This window comes from Schistocerca americana, chromosome 3 (assembly GCF_021461395.2).
Source record: "Schistocerca americana isolate TAMUIC-IGC-003095 chromosome 3, iqSchAmer2.1, whole genome shotgun sequence".
Lineage (NCBI taxonomy): Eukaryota > Metazoa > Arthropoda > Insecta > Orthoptera > Acrididae > Schistocerca > Schistocerca americana.
In genome coordinates this window covers 301,494,280-301,509,540 of record NC_060121.1, presented here as the reverse complement: position 1 = coordinate 301,509,540, position 15,261 = coordinate 301,494,280, and the positions used below count along the sequence as shown (strand labels likewise).

Genomic DNA, 15,261 nt, shown 5'->3' with positions numbered 1-15,261 from the left:
TCTCTCCAGGGACTGCCAGAGACACATTCTCGCGATATTTAATCGCATTTGGAGCGAAGGCGTGTTCCCGTCGCAATGGCGGGAGGGCGTTATTGTCCCCATCTTGAAACCCGGTGCGGACCCACTGGCGGTGGACAGCTATCGTCCCATTACCCTCACCAACGTTTTGTGCAAATTGCTCGAACGTATGGTGGGGCGGCGTTTGTGTTGGGTCCTTGAGTCGCGCGGTCTCCTCGCTCCATCCCAGGGTGGCTTCCGTCGGGGCCGGTCTGCAGTGGACAATTTGGTGCGGCTGGAATCTGCTGTCCGTACGGCTTTTGCCCAACGTCAGCATCTTGTTGCTGTATTTTTCGATCTGCGGAAGGCGTATGACACCACATGGAGGCATCACATCCTCGCCACGTTGCATGGGTGGGGTCTTCGTGGTCGGCTCCCGGCTTTTCTTCAAAACTTTTTATTGCGCCGCTCTTTCCGGGTGCAAGTCGGTGCCACCTCTAGTTCCTCTTATATACAGGAAAATGGGGTCCCGCAGGGCTCGGTGTTGAGCGTCTCCTTATTTTTAGTGGCCATTAATGGTCTGGCAGCAGCAGTGGGGTCGTCGGTGTCTCCTTCTTTGTATGCCGACGACTTCTGCATCTCATTTAGCTCCACGACAACGGGAGTCGCCGAACGCAGGCTGCAAGTCGCCGTTCGCAAGGCAGCATCATGGGCACTGACTCATGGCTTTCAGTTCTCTGCTGCCAAGACTCGAGTAATGCACTTCTGCAGGCGTCGGACGGTCCACCCTCATCCTGCACTTTACCTCGACGGCCACCTGCTTGACGTGGTGGACACTTGCCGCTTCTTGGGACTCGTGTTTGATGCCCGGCTCACATGGGTTCCTCATGTTACTCAGCTGAAGCAAAAATGCTGGCGGCACCTCAACGCCCTCCGCTGCCTTAGCCACACGTCTTGGGGTGCAGATCGCCGCACGCTGCTGCGGTTGTACAGAGCCCTTGTGCAGTCCCGGCTTGATTATGGGAGCCTGGCCTATGGGTCTGCGTCCCCCTCAGTGTTGAAGTTGTTAGACCCCATACACCACTGTGGGGTTAGGCTTGCCACTGGCGCTTTTCGCACCAGCCCCGTGGATAGTCTACTGGTGGAGGCCGGGGTTCCCCCACTGCGGATTCGCCGCCATCGTCTGCTTGTCGACTATGCTGTCCACGTTCATTGCTCGCCAGATCATCCCAATCGTCGCCTGCTTTTCCCTGCTATGGTCCTCCATCTGCCCGAACGGCGCCCTAGGTCTGGGCTTTCCATAGCTGTCCGTGTCCAGTCCCTGCTGTCAGAACTGGGGTCATTCCCTCTTCTGCCTCCCTTCCGGGTCCATACACCTACGCCTCCCTGGTGTTTGTCCCGGCCGTCCGTCCGTCTGGACTTGGCACAGGGACCCAAGGACTCGGTTCCGCCTGTGGCCCTCCGTCGCCGTTTTCTTGCTCTCCTCGCCTCATTTTCGGACTGTGAGACTGTCTACACTGATGGTTCCCTGGTTGATGGTCGCACTGCCTACGCCTTTGCTCACTCTGACCATGTTGAGCAACGCTCCTTGCCGGCTGGCTGCAGTATTTTTACTGCAGAGCTGGTGGCCATCTTGCGCGCTCTTGAGCACATGCGTTTCTGCTCAGGTAGGTCCGTTGTCATCTGCAGTGACTCCCTGAGCAGCCTTCAGGCCATCGACCGCTGCTATCCCTCCTCTCCTCTGGTGTCCTCCATTCAGGAGGCTGTTTCCGCCATTGCCCATTCTGGTGGTTCAGTGGTCCTGGTTTGGACGCCCGGTCATGTTGGCATCCCAGGGAACGAACGTGTAGACAGGCTGGCCAAAGGGGCGATAGACGCCCCAGCTTTGGAGATCGGCCTTACGGCTCGCGACCAGCAGCTGGTGTTGCGCCGTAAGGTACTTGGGATGTGGGCTGCTGAGTGGCGTGGCATGACAGCCCCGAATAAACTGCGGGCTGTCAAGGAGACGACCGATGTGTGGCGTTCCTCCCTGCGGGCTTCTCGCAGGGACTCGGTAGTCCTGTGTCGGCTGCACATCGGCCATACCTACCTGACGCACGGCCATCTGTTACGTCAGGAGGATCCCCCCTTGTGTCAGTGTGGGTCCCGGCTGACGGTCGGCCACATTTTGCTGGAGTGTCCTCGACTGCGCACACTCCGGCAATCTTTTAATCTCCCGGGCACTTTGGCTTTGGTTTTATCCGACGATGCCTCGATGGCTGATACCGTTTTAAATTTTATCCGTGGTAGTCCGTTTTATGGTTCGATTTAGGGAGGTCCTGCGCCTTTCCCTTTCTGTGTCTATTGTCCTTGTGTCTGTTGCTGTTCTGGTGTGCCGTGAGATGGTTGACTCTTTCCCATTTTTGATCTCGTGGTCAGTCAACCAGTCTCCGGCCATCTTCCTTTCTTCTGTTTCTTTCTGTCTGGTGTTCCTCTGTCCTGTTCTTGTCTGTGGTGTTTGTTGCTGCATTTGTGTGCTTTTAGCGCCTGGGGGGACGTCTCCTCCCCCTTTGGTTTTTATCTGCTTCGTAGCTTTTCGGCTCGCCTGATTTTGGAATGGGGGACTGATGACCTTCGCTGTTTAGTCCCCCTTAAACCTCCAACAACCACCACCACTATATTGCAGAAAGAACGGAAGATAATGGAATATAAGACCTTGGACCGGCTGACCTACCCCGAGGCTAGACGGAAATATGAGAGGCTTCATCCTGTGGCAATGCCGTCAACCTACGCCGCTGCTGCAACGACGGTTCTCCCGTCATCACGAATCGGCTCTAAGATTGGTCAGCATCTACCGGCCCCCTTGCTTGTGGGGGGCACTTCACACCCTGTTGCTCCTGCTCCATCTTCTTCAGGAGCAACACCCTCCCAACCTTCGGGGACATCAGCTCCCCCTTCCCAGCCGGAGAAGCGTAAGACTTCTTCGGCTGCTCTCGCCAGGAAGGGATCCCTTGGGGACCTCCCTTCGCAAGTTCCGACCAGTGGAAAAGCGGACGCCCGCAAGTGGTTGAAACAACCGCCAGTCCCTGGTCGTCGGGCCTCGCGGTCGTCGTCTGTCCCTGAGACTGACCCAGTGAAGCCCATGCAGCCTGAAGCGCCGAACGCACAGCGTGACAAGCAGAAAAGGAAGAAAGTCCCCAAGACCAACGGTAATGCGGTGGCACCGATCCCGCCGCTTCCTACAAGCTCTGCCTCTGAGGACGAGGTGGAGATTCTGGCGTCCGCTGAGGACCTCGCTCTTGCCAGTCCCGCGGACGCAATGGATGGCATTTGCACGGATGCTCCATCGGAGGCAGCAGGTGACCCAGTGGCGTAATCTGCCTTCCCAGTCCCGTCCCGCCTTTCCGAGCCATGGACAACACCATCCTCCAGTGGAACTGCAGCGGTTTCTTCCACCATCTATCTGTGCTCCGCCACCTTATCAGCCTTCACCCTTTCTTCTGCATTGCTCTCCAGGAAACTTGGTTTCCAGCAATGTGAACCCCCGCCCTTCGTGGCTATCGGGGTTATTATAAGAACCGAGCAGCTTATGAAAGGGTGTCTGGTGGCGTCTGCATATATGTCCTTCACACTCTGCACAGCGAGTCTGTCCCTCTCCAGACGCCTTTAGAGGCTGTCGCTGTACGCGTGTGGACGCCACAGGCTGTTACCGTCTGCAGTCTTTACCTTCCGCCGGATGGTGATGTCTCGCAGCATGTCCTGGCTGCACTGGTCGCCCAATTGCCGCCACCTTTCTTGCTATTGGGCGACTTCAACGCCCATAACCCTCTGTGGGGTGGGTCAGTGGCAACAGGTCGAGGCGCCATCGTTGAGCATTTATTGTCGCAGCTCGATCTCTCACTGTTAAATGATGGTGCCTTCACACACTTCAGTGTGGCGCATGGCACCTACTCCGCCATTGACCTTTCAATCTGTAGCCATAGCCTCTTACCGTCTGTCCAATGGAGTGTGCATGACGACCTGTGTGGTAGTGACCATTTTCCGATCATTTTGTCACTACCACAGCGCCACTCTTCTGGGCGCCCTAGCAGATGGGCTATGAATAAGGCTGACTGGGACTTGTTCTCCTCCACTGCCGCTTTTGAGCTGCTCTCTACCGATGACATTGATGCGGTGGTTCAATCGGTCACCACCGGCATCGTTACTGCCGCCGAATCTGCCATTCCCCATTCCTGTGGGTCCTCTCGGCGGAAGGCTGTGCCTTGGTGGTCGCCTGAGATCGCTGAAGCGATTAAAGATCGCCGGCGGGCGCTCCAGCGTCACAAGCGACATCCCTCCCTCGACCACCTTATCGCCTTCAAACGGCTGCGTGCGCGGGCCCGCCTCCTCATCCGCCAAGGCACGAAGGAGTGCTGGGAGCGGTATGTGTCCACGATTGGCCTCCATGTCACTCCATCGCAGGTCTGGGCCAAGATTCGACGCGTCTACGGCTATCGGCCACCTGTCAGCGTCCCTGCGCTCTCACTGAATGGAGCAGTTTGTACCGACTCCGACGTCATTGCAAATCGCTTAGCAGAGCATTTTGCTATGAGTTCCGCTTCTGCGAATTACCCCCAGGCCTTCCGCTCCATTAAAGAGCGGATGGAACGTCGGAGCCTTTCGTTTCGCACCAACCACCTGGAATCTTACAATGCTCCATTCAGTGAGTGGGAATTTCGCAGTGCCCTCGCTGCTTGCCCTGATACCGCTCCTGGGCCAGATGGCATCCACTGTCAGATGCTGAAACACCTTTCAGTGGACTGCCAGCGGCGCCTTCTCGATCTTTACAACCGTCTTTGGGTCGAGGGGGAGTTTCCGTCGCAATGGCGGGAAGGCATTGTCATCCCCGTTTTGAAACCTGGAAAGAACCCTCTGGAGGTGGACAGCTACCGTCCCATTAGCCTCACCAACGTTCTTTGCAAGTTGCTTGAACGGATGGTGAGCCGGCGCTTGAATTGGGTACTGGAGTCTCGGGGCCTTCTGGCTCCATCTCAGGGTGGGTTCCGTAAAGGCCGCTCCGCCGCCGACAATCTGGTGAGCCTGGAGTCGGCCATCCGTACTGCCTTTTCCCGCCGTCAGCACCTGGTCGCTGTCTTTTTCGACATGCGGAAGGCGTACTATACGACGTGGCGTCATCACATTCTTTCTACGCTTCATGGATGGGGTCTTCGAGGTCCTCTGCCGATTTTTATCCGCAATTTTCTGTCGTGTCGTACCTCCCGCGTGCAAGTCGCGGCCTCGTATAGTTCCTCCCACGTCCAGGAGAACGGTGTGCCACAGGGTTCCGTTTTAAGTGTCTGTCTGTTTTTAATAGCCATTAACGGTCTTGCTGCAGCCGTGGGAAACTCTGTCTCCGCTTCCCTGTATGCTGACGACTTCTGCCTTTATTACAGCTCTCCCGACATTGCTGCTGTTGAACGTCAGCTACAGGGCGCTATCCGTAGGGCGCAGTCTTGGGCTGTAGCGCATGGGTTTCAGTTTTCGGCAGCCAAGACCTGCGTTATGCATTTCTGCCGGCGACGTACTGTCCACCCGGAGCCGCAGCTTTCTCTTAACGGCGAACTTCTTTCGGTGGTGGAATCACACAGGTTTTTGGGGGTGGTTTTCGATGCCCGGTTGACTTGGCTGCCTCATATCCGGCAGCTCAAACAGACGTGTTGGCGGCATCTCAATGCACTGCGATGTTTGAGCCACACCCGCTGGGGAGCCGACCGCTCTACCCTGTTACGGCTCTACCAGGCGTTAATCCAGTCCCGTCTGGATTTTGGGTGCCTGGCATATGGCTCCGCATCCCCGTCTGCGTTGCGGGTGCTGGACCCAATTCTCCACAGCGGGATATGCCTTGCCACTGGTGCTTTCCGCACCAGCCCTGTGGACAGCTTACTCGTGGAGGCAGGTGTCCCTCCACTGCGGTTCCGGCGCCAACGTTTGCTGGCCGCTTATGCTGCCCATGTTCTAAGCTCGCCCGGGCATCCTAACTATCGTCTCCTGTTCCCGCAGTCAGTCGTCCGTCTGCCGGAACGTCGGCCCCGGTCGGGTTGTCCAATCGCTATACGCGTCAAGGAGCTTCTCTCCGGGCTTGGGCTTGTCCCTGTTCCACCTCCTTTCCGGGCACCTCTGCGTACACCCCCGTGGTGCGTTCCTCTCCCTTGCCTTCGGCTAGACTTGGCACAGGGCTCGAAGGACTCAGTCCCTCCAGAGGCCTTCCGCCGCCGCTTTTATTCCATCCTGGCCACGTATCAGGGCTCTGGCATTGTTTACACCGACGGCTCGATGGTTGCTGGTCGAGTCGGGTATGCGCTCACTCTAGGGGACCATTCCGAACAACGTTCCTTGCCGGCTGGCTGCAGCGTTTACACTGCTGAGCTGGTCGCCATCTTTCGAGCCCTAGAGTATATCCGCTCCTGCTCAGGTGAGTCCTTCGTTATCTGTAGCGATTCCCTGAGCAGTTTACGAGCACTCGACCAGTGTTTTCCTCGATCCCGTCTGGTGATGGCTATCCATGAGTCCCTGCATACTCTTGCGCGTTGCGGCCGCTCTGCGGTCTTCGTGTGGACCCCAGGCCATGTTGGGATCCCCGGCAACGAGAATGTTGACCGGCTGGCGAAAGAGGCGACTAGTGCACCATCTCTGGACGTTGGCCTCCCGGAGACAGATTTGCGAGCGTTCCTACGCCGCAAAATTCTGGACCTTTGGGACACTGAACGGCGCGCCCTGCCTTCACGCAACAAACTTCGGGCCATCAAGGGGGCTACCGGTGTGTGGCGCTCCTCCTCGCGGGTCTCTCGCAAGGAGTCTGTTGTCCTCTGCCGGCTGCGCATTGGGCACACTCGGCTTACGCACGGCCACTTATTGCGCCGTGAGGATGCGCCTCTATGTCGCTGCGGCTCCGTTTTATCCGTGGTTCATGTTTTATTGGAGTGTCCGTTTTTAGCTGCGCTCAGGCAGTCGTTCGCACTGCCTGACTCGCTCCCTGCCCTTTTAACAGATGACCCGGCTATGGCTGACTTAGTTTTACGTTTTATTCGGGCAGGGGGTTTTTATTCTTTAATCTGAGTGTTTCTGTTTTTATCTTATTGTTTTGTGTTGATTCTGGCCTTTGGCCTCCGGTTTTAAACTGATTTTTTAATGTGTTTCAAGTGGTTGGCTTTTCCTTTTTTATTTCTCTGGTCGGCCAACCACCGCCACACTCTGTGTGCTTTTAGTTCGTTTTGTCTGGTCTTTGTCTCAGTTTCTCTCGTTCCGTGTCGTCTGTGCTCTATTCTGTTACTCGTTTTTTATTCTGTGTGGGTGTTTTTTTAGTACTTGGACAAAGGGACCGATGACCGTAGCAGTCTGGTCCCTTTAATCCCCCAAACCAACAAACCAACCAATCTATGTGGGAGCTGGATTCTGCATTGTCTGGAGCTCGTGACACTTCCCCTGGTCACGACAGGATCCATTACAGTATGCTATGGCACCTCACAATGCGCAACAAAGAAATCCTCCTCGCACTTTTTCATGCCATTTGGGCGTCGGGTCACTTTCCTGACGCGTGGCGTGAGGCAGTTTTAATCCCTTTTTTAAAACCTGGGAAAGACCGCTGAGCCCAAGTAGCTACCGTAGTATTTCCCTCACTAGTTGCGTAGGGAAGACCTTGGAGCGGATGGTCAACCGCCGCCTTGTCTGGATGTTAGTAGAAAACTACTTAGTCGCTATCAGTGTGGGTTCAGGAGGTTTCGTTCCACCTTCGATAACCTTGCCCTCCTGGAGGCGGCTATCCAACAAGCTTTCCTACGCCGTCATCACCTTATAGGTGTATTTTTCGACATCGAGAAGGCCTACGATACCACTTGGCGGCGTCTCATCCTGGAGCAGCTTCACGAATGGGGTTTTCGTGGTTGTCTTCCTCTTTTTATTCAGTCTTTCCTCTCGCCACGATATTTTAGATACCGAATTGGTGACGTCCTGTCTGATCGCTTTGAGCAGGAGCATGGTGTCCCTCAGGGTAGCGTTTTAAGTGTGACTCTGTTTGCCATCGCTATTAATCGCATTACGTCCATGGTGAAAAGTCCTGTCCAGTGTTCTTTGTTTGTGGATGATTTCTCTTTGTTCTGCTCTTCTTCAAGCCTTGCAACGACAACTCGTCAGTTGCAACTTACGATTAGGCGTTTGGATGACTGGGCGCTGAAGAGTGGATTTCAGTTTTCCACCGAGAAGTCTGTATGTGTTCTTTTTAACCGTTCTCGTTCGATTTTCACCTTTCCTGAGTTGCGCTTGAGGGACACTATTCTTTGTTTTAAAGACACGGTGAGATTTCTGGGGCTCATTTTTGACTCGAGGCTCACGTGGTTACCTCATCTTAAAGACCTGAAACGGCGGTCGCTTCAGGCTGTAAGCATTTTAAAATGTCTTAGCCACAGTACATGGGGAGCTGACAGGACTTGTCTGCTCCAGTTTTACAGGGCGTTTGTGCGATCTCGGCTCGATTATGGGTGCACGGTGTATGGGTCTGCGAGGCCTTCGTACTTAAAGATTTTGGACGTTGTCCACCATGAAGGGCTGCGGTTGGCCACTGGGGCATTCCGAACTAGCCCCATACCAAGCCTCTGTGCAGAGGCTGGTGAACCGCCACTTCATATGCGGCGACGGCTCCTTACCGTACGCCAGGCGTATAAAACTTTGTCCACACCATACACACCTGCATACCATACCGTTGCTCAGCCTCCTCTGGCACGGTTATTTCATAACCGGCAACGTGCGACGCAGCCCTATGGGATTCGCGCACAGGATTGCCTCGCTGCAATGTCTATGGCTGGTCTTCGTGTTTTACGTCGCGGTTGGAGCAGATCTCCACCTTGGCTCCTCCGGAGACCCAAACTTATTTTAGATTTGACTCGTTTTAAGAAGGATGGCACGCCAGATTTTACATTCCAGTCACTTTTTTTTACCATTTTAGATGTGCATCACGGTTTCACTGTGGTTTACACTGATGGCTCCAAACAGGAGAATTTCATTGGCTGTTCTGTGGTGTTCCCTGACCATGTTACCCGGATTCGCCTCCCTGCTGAATATACCGTTTTCGCAGCGGAGCTCCACGCGATCCTGACGGCACTGGAGCAGATGCATCGTGTTCGGGGCGATCGATTTCTTCTCTGCTCCGATTCTCTTAGTGCCTTACAATCGCTGCAGAACCTGTACCCGACTGAAGAGATGGTCCAGCTGATACATAGCCAACTGTACTTGCTCCAGCAGCGGGGTAAAGAGGTATCCTTCTGCTGGGTGCCTGGTCATGTCGGCATATGGGGCAATGAACAGGCTGACCGGGCTGCCAAGGAGGCCTGCAGAGAGCATGATGTGGTCCAGTGTCCTATCCCCTTGCAGTCAGTCATCGCTGCACTCCACAGGAAGTGCATGGAGTTGTGGGAGGACGAATGGCTGGCGGTGTCGGCCAATAAACTGCGGTCGGTAAAGTCAACCACTCGGCCGTGGCGTTCCTCCTGCCGGTTGCTCAGGCGGGAAGAGGTGGCCCTCACACGTCTGCGGATTGGGCACTGTCCTGTGACGCATAGCTATTTATTACGGCGGGAGGATCCTCCGTTTTGTGACGCTTGTGGTGTGCACATATCTGTCCGGCACATTTTAACAGACTGCATTTTATACCGTGATGCAAGGGCAGAAGCACAAGTTGATGGGGATCTGCCTTGTGTTTTAGCTGACGATGAGACGTGTGTGTCTAGGGTTTTTAAGTTCTGTGATGTGTCTGGACTCTGGCCTAAACTTTTAGGCTGGAGGTTTTAGTGTGTTGCAGAGTGGCTGACTCCTCCCCTTTTGTCCTTGCGGTCAGCCAGCCACTTCCATCTGCTCCATTGTTTTAGCTCCCTCTACCATTTTCTTCCTGTGTTGTCCATGTTTTACTGCTGACGCCCTGCTTCATCCCACGCTTCGGTGTGGGTGAGCACATATTTTCAACGATTGTTCCCCGTGTTTTATGTTCCATTTTATGTCAATGTTCTGAGTTTCTTTTTTTTTTTTTTTTTTTTTCTTCTTCTCTTGACACCCGTCTCACTATGATACTCCACGGGCGCTGAAGACCTTGCTGTCGTGCGCCCCCAAAACCCCTCTACTACTACTACTACGACAATCGCCATTTGTTTTTTTCGAGATACTGAAAAATGAAGAGGGCACCCGGGATTGAATCGGGGATCTCTCGATCTGCAGTCGAATGCTCTACGACTGAGCTATACCCCCTTTCACAATCTTTCTGTTCCCATAACTTAAGGAAAAATATTATACTCTGCCTGGCTAAAGACGTCTAATCAAGCAAAATATTGCGTAATCATTATATCTCAGTTATATATTAGCGTTAAACGATATAAATATCAAAAATACTAGACACTTCGCGCCTGGAGGAAGTGCGAGTCGGCACCTTCACCTTAATGTCAGAACGCGAAAATTGCACTAGTAGCTTTTTTCAAGCAAGTTCTGTTCGTCCGTTCTCCGTAATCGTTTGGTATCTGATTAAACTGACATACTCGCCTATGGCTATCGTAAACGAAAATTTCATTGTGACCCTGACGTGATTTGAACACGCAACCTTCTGATCTGGAGTCAGACGCGCTACCGTTGCGCCACGGAGTCGACGCTGCTTAGGTCTTGTCATGAATAGGTTCCTCGAACACTTATTGTACCGTTCAAACCTAAGAAATAATGACATTAGGATCCACGAGACACTCGTCCCAGATGTACTTGCTCTGGCGAGGGTGTAACTCAGTGGTAGAGTGTCTGCTTCGCATGCAGGAAGTCCTGGGTTCAAATCCCAGCTCCTCCAATTTTTGTTTCTCCGTGCAGCAGTACATGAAAACTTTTGCCTATCACCATATTCTACAAAATTCAGTGTACAAGATTCTTCCCCCAAGCAAGTGGATTTCGTACAGTTCGACCTCATGGCGGGAGGACGATGACCTGTAAGACCCTGGGCTGCGATCCCCCCCATTGAAATGTTGCTCCAAAGCCTTCGGTATGGCGTGCAGGGTGCATCTCAAACATGTATTTGCAACTCACCGCGACAATCGCCATTTGTTTTTTTCGAGATACTGAAAAATGAAGGGGGCACCCGGGATTGAACCGGGTACCTCTCGATCTGCAGTCGAATGCTCTACGACTTTTTTTTTTATTTTTTTTCGTTTTTCCCGGTTTAGGAGACCGATGCCTTATCCATTTTTTTTTATTTTTTATTTTTTTTTATTTTTGTTTATTTATTTTAACATTTGCGCCAATTTGTAATAAGAAATAATGAACAAAGTGTATATCATTGCTAGGCTGCCGTAGCGCAATATAAGAAATGTAATGTCTTCTTGAGGTTTTTTTTTTTTGTTTTTTTTTTTTTTTGGCCAAGTAGTAAACAGAAATTGTTATGGTGCACAAAAGACTATCACTTCATAATTGAAGGAAGGTTGCTCCGCTCTCTCTGCGAGAGAAGAGAAATGTGAAAGCGAAAATGGGAAAGAAAGAATGCCTTCTGCATTGGTGAGCATCTGAATAGTATCGTAAAATTGCGGCAAGTGCTAAAGTCCCAGGAAGCAAATGGGAGTCATACATGCAGGTCACTGGCAACCTCTGCGATCCGAAAGATTGTATTTGAAGCATTTAACCGTTAATTATGATGTTCAGCATATTTCCAAATATCCTCCTGTAGTCACAGTGTTGTCTCATTTTAAAGTGTTCAATTTCTATGTAAGAATAATAGTCGAGGAAAGTAGCATGCCTATTCTGCATAATAAACGATGCTGTGTGGCCCATGATCCACGTTGCAGCGTTGTTTTTTGCTCGTGGATATCTCAGTTTTTGTGGCTGAATGATCTCTAAAAGATCTACACCACAGGGCGTCGTACGGTCTATCACCGACAATCGTTGACGAAGAAATGTAGTAATTTCTTCTGCATGTCCGCACGTGAACCTATGAAGAAGCGCATCGACCCTTCCGCATGCGTCACAGTTGGACGTTGGATGAAGGCCAATTTTATGTAGCTTTTCATTCGTTGCTACTTTATCGTTGATTGTTAGATACCAGTCGGCTATGACGCGTGACGGTAACACGTCGCTGTGCACATTCCGCCATACTATACTCCAATATGTATGTGGATGTTTTTCTTCGAGACGATTCCTGTGGTTTGTTGTCGTGAGAAGGCCATAAAGCTTCCTGTTCGTCAGGCTTCCGTTATCGACGATGTTGTGTCGAATGTAGCTCATTTCCATGTAGTACAGTCGCACATGTCGATAAGAAAGTGGAATGCCGGCGATATTAACGGGTGGGTCAAGGCTATGAGGCTTCCACCGCTGAATGATGTTTGAGATGATACTGGTCCTCCGGGTACGGAACTCCTTCCTGATGCGATTTAGGAGCAGGGTGACACATTTTTTGTGTACTTTAGTGAGGTTAAGGCCACCTTTGAACGAAGGCAAGGTTAAGGTATCGAATTGAACTTTGAAAATGTGCCCCCTAAAAAGAAACCAACATAACGCTTGTTGTATACTCTTGGCTAGATGGTCGGAGATTGGAAGAATTTGCGCCAAATAAGTCATCTTGCTCGTAATGGCGATCTCGATGGTCTTAACTTTCTGTAGTATGTTCAAGTCACGGTCGGAGTGAAGTATCAAAGCAGCACGTAATTTATTAAGCATGTGTGACCAGTTCTTCGTCAGGAATTTGTCTGGTTTGGCCTCAAAAGTAACATCGAGGGTTGTGTGAGAATCCTTGACCTTGCACCAGGTAACATGGGATATGTCTCCGATACCGCCACCGATCTGCAAAGCTGTGGTTTTAGTTCTATTGAGTATTGCTCCTGAAAGAAACGTGAATTTTTGTAAAAGAGTTTCCGCTGACAGAAGTTGTTGCGATGATGACACAGTTACGCATACATCGTCAGCATACGCAATGCATGGGATAGTGACAGACTGGACGCTAAGTCCGATCCCGCTATGCGCCAAGTTGTTCAGTAGCGGCTCCACTGCAATGGCGTACAAAATCATTGACAGAGGACATCCTTGGCGGACGGATTGCTCAATGGAAACTTCTTTTGTAAAATGGCCATTAATGAGAATCCGTGAAGAGGCGTTTGTTGTAAGTTTGCGAATTAATTCTATGAGATGAAGTCCAAAACCTAGTTTCTTCATGCTTTTAAAGAGGAAGTCATGACGTACACGGTCATAAGCCTCCTCAAAATCTAGAAAGATCAGAGCGCCCTGTCCTTCGGTTTCATCATACGAACAGATGATGTCCCTCAAATCGCAGGCTGCTGAGATTGCACTTCGGCCTTGCACTGCACTGTACTGGTAACTGCCCAAAACCTTGTACATAACGGTTTGCATCCTTAGCTTAACCGATCTGGTGATGATTTTGAAATCGGCATTCAGGAGTGTGATGGGTCGCATGTTTTCGACCTTCCTGCTGTTCCCTTTTTTCGGTAAGGGCAGGATGATACCTTCCGTAAATGCCTTGGGTATAACTTCCAGGTGCCAGAGTTCATTCGCGATCTCGAGGAGTGTCGGACCGAGGAGGTTCCAGTAACGCTGGTAAAACTCAGCGCTGAGACCGTCGGGTCCTGGTGACTTCCCTTTCTTTGCACTGTGGACCGCCAGTCGGATTTCGTCCTCTGTGAAAAGAGATTCCAGATTTGCAGTATCCTGTTGCGACAAGCGACAGCTCAAGGTCCTAAGAAAATCGTCGCACGAGTGTTCATCAACGGCTTGCTTCTTGTAAAGTTGACTATAATAGTCGTAGACGTGCGAGATGATGTCACGTTGCTTCGTGATGGCATTCTCAGCGTCATCAACAACGGCTTCAATCAACATGGCTTTACACCGTTTCGTCGTTCTGAGGATGTGGTACAGAGAGGCCCGTTCTTTGGCGGCAACGTCCTTGGGGTGGGCTCGCACGATGATGCCTTGCATTCGTTGGCGTTGTATCGCCGTGATTTTCGCTTTATATCGTTTGATCTTTATGTCGATATCGCCAGAAGGATTGTTAGCGCGACTGTACAGTTCTCTCAAACAGCGATAATAAAACTCAATAGTCTGTTTCTGCCAAAAGCTTTTTTGTCGGGCGTAACTCATGAGGGTGAGGCGTAATTTAGGCTTAGCACACTGAGTCCACCACTGGAGAGCGCTATCGTAACGACGTCGTTGCCGCTGGAGCTGTTGCCACGTCATGTTCACCTCCTCTTCAAGTTGGGCATCCTGCAGAAGGCTGACATTCAATTTCCAGTAGCCTTTCCCGCGGTATATTTGCTGTCGGTGTAGGTTAAGGTAACACTGGTACGCACAATGGTCGGAGATGTTGGCAGGAGCTATGTCACAGTTCACAGCGTCTCGCTGGAGGGCCTCGGACACATAGATCCTATCCAACCGACTGGCAGAATGACTAGTTACGAAGGTGTACGCTACACCGTGCAGTTGTTGCCATGTATCGTGAAGACGCATGCCATGAATTAAATGTTCAAGTTCGATACATCTGTTCGTGTGAGGAGTTTGGTCTCTGTCGTTAAGCACACAACTGAAGTCACCACCGAGGATGAGATGTGCACGATAAGCGCTAAGAAGAATGGGAACCTCGTTTTTATAAAATGTTGAGCGATCTCTCTTATGAGTGCTACCTGAGGGAGCGTACACGTTAACAATCTGCACACCATTCACTCGAAGAGAAATGCCACGACCACTAGGCAGCCGCTGCACATCCGTAAATGGTATACCGTCGCGCAGAAGTATGGCAGTGCCTACAGCATCCTGGAGATTGATGTTATCAATGAGAACGTAACCGGGCACTTCTAAGACTGTGATTACCTCCTGTAGGAGGGCAATGTCAACGCTGGTACCATACAAGAAATCAGTTAGCGAACGGAGTTTCACCGCACTTTGAATTCTATTGACGTTAAGTGTGGTAACGTTGTAGGTTTGGCTATCGCACATGATGGTTCAGAGGACAATGAGCTCTGTGTTGGATCGTCCTTCTCGACGTCTTTGAATCAAACTCGTTGGGAACGTCTGGAGTACTCAGAGAGTGGAAATGTCGCAGCGCGATGGTCATGCGCGAGAGCAGCTACTGCTGCATCTCCTCGTTCTGCTGCCACCACGGCTCGTTGCTGTCGGGGTGCTGCGCGGTGCGCGCGCCGCCCTGCCCGCCACCGCCGGCTGAGTCTGTCAACATGGTCGCGTCCGCCTGGCCACCACGCGGGGCTGCGACTGACGTCACCGAGTTCCTGCGGGAGC

General features: G+C 51.9%; 3 non-coding genes across 3 annotated transcripts; 1 reads left to right on the top strand and 2 right to left on the bottom strand.

Annotated features, from left to right (window-relative positions):
• Window positions 1–10,173: 10,173 nt before the first annotated feature.
• Trnac-gca lies at window positions 10,174–10,245 on the bottom strand. Its single transcript has one exon. It is a non-coding gene; the product is annotated as a tRNA-Cys (tRNA).
• A 318-nt stretch (window positions 10,246–10,563) lies between these two features.
• Trnaw-cca lies at window positions 10,564–10,635 on the bottom strand. Its single transcript has one exon. It is a non-coding gene; the product is annotated as a tRNA-Trp (tRNA).
• A 118-nt stretch (window positions 10,636–10,753) lies between these two features.
• On the top strand, window positions 10,754–10,825 carry Trnaa-cgc. Its single transcript has one exon. It is a non-coding gene; the product is annotated as a tRNA-Ala (tRNA).
• Window positions 10,826–15,261: the final 4,436 nt, after the last annotated feature.